The sequence below is a fragment of the Lathyrus oleraceus genome, chromosome 7, assembly GCF_024323335.1.
Source record: "Lathyrus oleraceus cultivar Zhongwan6 chromosome 7, CAAS_Psat_ZW6_1.0, whole genome shotgun sequence".
NCBI classification, from domain to species: Eukaryota; Viridiplantae; Streptophyta; class Magnoliopsida; order Fabales; family Fabaceae; genus Lathyrus; species Lathyrus oleraceus.
The window spans coordinates 370977965-370983779 of NC_066585.1; positions in this window are offsets into that span (position 1 = coordinate 370977965).

The following is a 5815-nucleotide window of genomic DNA, read 5'->3' on the forward strand; positions in this document are numbered from 1 at the left end:
AATTATTTATCATAAAAATGGTCTATGACAATTTGAGGTTGTATTGTCCTTACATTGTTTGATTAATTTTCTAATTATTTATTTTATTTATACTTGAATGATTTTGATTGATAGACTAATAAAATGATCTATTAAGGAGAGAAACAACAACATTGATTAGAAATTAAGTGTTAGATCCCCAATGGAATAAGGGAAGTTGGATACATTGAGTAGTTGTATTCGGTTGGGTTCTGACTAAGGAAAAGACTTGGTCAACCATGTCCTTTACGGTCCACCTCTCTTACATGGGAAGTCAACCATACATTATTCACTGTATAAACTGAACTAGTTATATAGAGATAAGGATCACGCCAAGGAGAAATAGACAAGACATTTAATGGATTTGGCACTCAACCGAAGTAATTAAATAAAACCAAAGTCCTGAAAGGTTGATACGATATTTCCCAAATATTAACTAAATACTTATGGTTGAGAGTTGCTACAAGATGGTTGAGTGATCATATAGACCTGCATTGAGGAATGTGTAAGTCCACTGCCGTGCGGTATGGGACGTACGAGGTTGATCAGTCACCTACAATCCCGACGGGGATTATTATTTATGCATGCTAGGCAAGACGAGGGTCTTGGCCTGAATCCTCAGGGACGATCGACTTATAACACCTGGACTCCATGTGAAGTTAGATGGCGTAGCTCTTGGTAATTGAGAGTACGTTGGTGGCAATAGGTCTTGTGATATCTGATCTTAGTAAATGGGATAGGTATCCTTGACAGCGTTTAGTGGCCTGAGTCAGCATATAGTTCAGGGATGCATTAGAATAAACACTTATAAAGTATAGGTAAATATGGGATAAAGATACGCTTGTTCGAATAATTGTGGTTGTCATACATATATATATATATATATATATATATATATATTACTATTTTACATCATATTTCCACTTTGAAACTTGTACGTCAATCTTAGTCCTGTATTCTTTTTGTCTTGCATCTTTGGATTGATCTATGACGATCAGGCGACGAGCTAGACCATTTAGGAGGGAAGGCTATGGAGTGACAGATTACGATAATGTCAAGGCTGAAGGTTGCTAGCGTTTTGTCAAACGCTTATCACATCGTTACTAATACGTAATATTATATACAGTCAGTATAAGTGTCAGTCCTGTTGGACTTAGGAGGTCCTTTTGTTAAGCTTTCTTTTGATTTTCTTCATGTAGTTTTATTTTAAGTTTTATCTATGTGGCAAGGCCACTAGTCTTAACGGTGTCAAACTTTATGTAAAACATATTTGAAGCATATATATGTGAAGTAGTATATTTTAATTAATTCAGTCTTGTTATTTAAAAATTTTAAATTTTCTGTATTTTATTTTAGAATTTCACTAATGGGACATAGGTTGTCTCAAGCTTTAGGCCCTGATTGCTTTCTAAATTTTTAATTAATAAATTTATTAAATAACAATTAATTAAATTATTAATTATGTTAAAAAGTATTAAAAAATAAAATATCCTACTCAGTAATTCCACGTAATTAAAAATAAGTTTTAATTCCTAGTCATCACAACCACAGATGCAAAAGTGGAGTGGGATCATAAAAATTGATAGGCCATCAAAATTAAAGGACCAAAATAACTGGTTTTGTAATAGAGGGACCAATTGTTTAATATCTAAACTAGGGGGAGTAAAATTGCATTTAAGCCTTTTATTTTAAATCTAAATTTTCTCCCAATAATATTATTTTTAATCATTCCACTTAACTTAAATTAACTAAAATTAATCCAATTAATTTCTACCATTCCCTTCACTCTCTCCAATACCCACCAAAACACGTATATTCACCAATTATCTAAATAATGATGCAGATTCTAAATTGTGGAAGAAAATTATCAAGTCAATTCCTCAATTCATGGAGACAAGAAGTTGGAGCATATGAGATCAAATCTTCCATAAATGCTTGGAATGATTGTTGGATAGAGTCGAGTGTAAGTTTTAAAGACATCAATCTGCAGATCCCTGAAAAAAATCCGATGCAAAGCTTTATGATCTTCTTTTGCCAAAGTGGAGACTAGAATTTGTAGAAGTTGAATAATTGGATGTCAGTATCGTAGGTGAAAAAAGTTAAATCTTTCTTACCACCAAGCAATGCGTATGGGAAGGATGAGTTCATCATAGCACTAGCAATGGAGGTTTCTCTATCTGAGACGTGTATAAGGGCGTCGTTAGTCATGATGAACACGATCGAGAAAAATTCTAGAGGAAAGTTTGGAAACTGCAGGTCCAGGAATGAGTTAAATATTTTGTGTGGATTCTTTCCCGTGACAAACTATTAACAAATCTTAATAAAAGTACAAAAGATATGGGAGGAATAGGGTCTTAGCTAGTGCTGCAAATAAGTTATTCAATTCTGGACTTGAAGATTGGTTCTATTAGATCTCACTACGCACGAGAAAGAGAGTTGATATTGGAGTTGTGGAGTGTATTAGAAACGTATCAGAGATGTGGCGGAAAAAAGAGGAATATGACGAAGCGTATCAGAGACGTCAAACCTGAGTATCTATACGCATCAAAGGATAAAGGAGTGTGTGAATGCAACGAACTATAATATAATGGCATTCAGTGGAGAAATGTCAATTAGCATGATACGTTGGAAACCATCTAAGGGAAATTGGGTTAAATTAAATATAGATGGGTGGGGCTTACAAGGCTAATAGTAGTGCTAGATGTGGAAGTATTGTTAGACGATAGTACCTATCTAGAAGGGGGGTTGAATAGATCAGTATTTAAATTTAGCGGTTTTTAAAATTATTTTTAAAGGTTACGAAAGCTCCCTAGACCATAATCGTCTAAACGATCTGTTAATGGAAAGATCGGATATGCATGAAACCAAATGGAATAACTAAGATAGAGATAATCAACCACTATCTTAATCAATTGATTAATTTGCCTAATCCTTGACATAGTTACCACTAATGATGAGTTATCACAATAAGAGAACAAGTAAAATATTGATAGACTTGTGTGAGGTTAATTTTATCAAACACTTGGTGTGCACTCTACACCAAGTCTCAATTTCACTCAAATTGAATGTGCAAAATTTTACTTAGTTGCATTCAAAGTGATTACACCAATTTATTGAACAGCTTCTATGCACAACAATTAAGCGAGATTAATTTTACTATTAATTTCACACAAGACTCAATTTCTGCAGAATTTAAAGATTTAAGAGAAAGAGAGAACAACACCAAATTTGTTTAGGAAGTTCCCCTTTCGTCCTCGCTTAAGGTACGTCTGCCCCCAATTCTAAATCTAGAATTGAGATATTTATTAACAAGTTGCAAAGTTAATACAAGAGAAGAAATGATCACCGCCAACCAACCCCAATTGTTGTTGTAGATCCTATTCACTTCTCTCCCCTTGATTCGAGTTGAACCAAGTCCTTCAAGCGTTCTGAACAAACCCCCGGTTGTAGCTACCTTATTGCAAGAACTCCACATTCTCCAAAACTCTAGCTCGGCCGATTTCAATCAGATCTGCATTAAACCTCCAGTTGTAGCTACCTTATTGTAAGAACTCCACGTTCTCCAAATTTCTATCTCGGCTGACTTCAATCGCAAGATGCTTGAACCCTAACCTTTCTTCACAATCCTCTAGTTACCGTTACTTGTTTGAACGAACCAAGCGTTCTTCAAACCTTTCACTCGACTGAATCTATGAAGCAAAGATTAGTGCAAAAACCCCCAATTCTAGGAGGACAAAACCCCAATGGTTTTATTCAAGAAAAACCCACTCAAAGCCTCTACCCAAACTAGGATTGCACAATCCTATTTGGGTGTTATCACCACAACAATGCACAATGATCAACAAAAATTATTATGTGTCGTTGTTGAGAAATGCAATGAAGAATGAAGATGAAGAGGAACTTTAGTGTATATCTTTCACTTTTCTTATTATTTGTTGACGAAGAGACTCTAGAATACATATATTATGCATGTACAAAGTAACAAACATAACAGAATAATTTTGCAAAAATGCACAGCAGAAAATTGAGTGCCAACAGCGACCACTCAACTGATAACGCGAAAACGTATCGTATTTTTGGCTCCATATGCATTGCTTTTTACTTGATTAACACTTATTATTACGTAGTATTTTATGTTTATTGCAGGTATTTGTAGATTAAAAGGTTTACAACAAGCAAAATGGAAAATAGCAAAAAGGAAAGAAAAAAGGAAATAAAAAAGGAAAGAAAAAGAGAAGAAAATGGAGTTTTATAGAGATAATGGGCCACCAAAGCAAATGGGCTTATGGCGCCCATTATCTAGGGTGTGTGGTGCCCGGCACATGGACCCAAGGAGGAGGTGGTGCTCGCCACCAAGCATGAGGAGGCGGCGCTCAATGTAACACCCCTTTTTATACCCCAAAATACTTAACATATAATCAGAGTGAATAAGCACGCATATAAACAAAAGGGCGTCACATCGACGTTTTCAAAAACTAAAAGCTTTCAAAAACCTACATCATTCATCATCAATATACAATACACCTGGTCATCTAAAATAACACATTTCAAATATCATGAATATATAAGAATATGCGTTCGCAGTGGAAAATAATGAATATTCATGCATTTCATAACATGATTCATATCCCATACCATGATCATCTCTCAATAATCTCTTCAAGATAAGATAAAACCATATCCAGAATATTTGGCACTATGGCCTCTCAAACAACAAATTGCAATTAAACGTGTTCACAAGTAATACCATAATACATATCCAAATAAGATATGAGTTCAATACTACTATTCTACCCAGTGTTACATGACCAGAGCATTGACTCACTACCTAGTCTCGAAACCAAAACACGGAAACTCTTCGGCTAAATCTCGAGTGAGCTATCGTCCACTTACTTCAGTAATACTACTCTTGAGTATCTGCACGATGCCCATGTAAAGGCAACATTCAAAGAGAAGGGTGAGAATTCAAATCATTATGAAGAAGTATAATAAAGCACAATGATTAAATCAACAATTAAAGGAATTCATCACACCTTGTATAACCATGTAAATAATACTAACCAATATTTATTTCACATGTTTCAAGCATACATCAAAACTCAAGGAGTATAATATTAGAATCCAATGCTATATTCCCAAATATACACATAACTATAATTATCACATAATCACATATTTCGCCAAGTTATGTATCCAAACATCACCAAATTCAATTACCATATCTCATACACACATAACAATCACATCAATGCATATATTCAATTATCACCTAACTCTAATGTGACTCAATGCAAGACATGTGACTCTATGCATGTGGTACCGCAATGTGAACCCAACGTTTCACCGCTTTCCAATTCAATATCTAGAATCCAAGCCACGCTTCCGATTCGGACAAGATCAAAGCCACTACGTTTATTTCCAATTAAGGATCAACGTCTTCTACGCCTATTTCCCTTCAAGGATCAACGTCTATTACCATGTGAACCCACAGTTTCACCGCTTCCACCATAAAGTCAACCATGCCATGAATGAATGTACAAATACCAACAATATATGCAATTAAGATCATCTCCACCATCTTAATATTCCACATATAACCATAATTCAACTCTATGAATTATCCACCAATGGTACTATACACATTCATAACAAATATATCAGTCACATATATAGGCTAATTATCAAATACGCACACTTAGATTTTACTTCAAAATGAATACCGCTTTTAAAGTCTCAATTTTTCAATTTTCAACAGTGGTAACCGGTTAACATATTTGGGGTAAGCGGTTATCTTGAA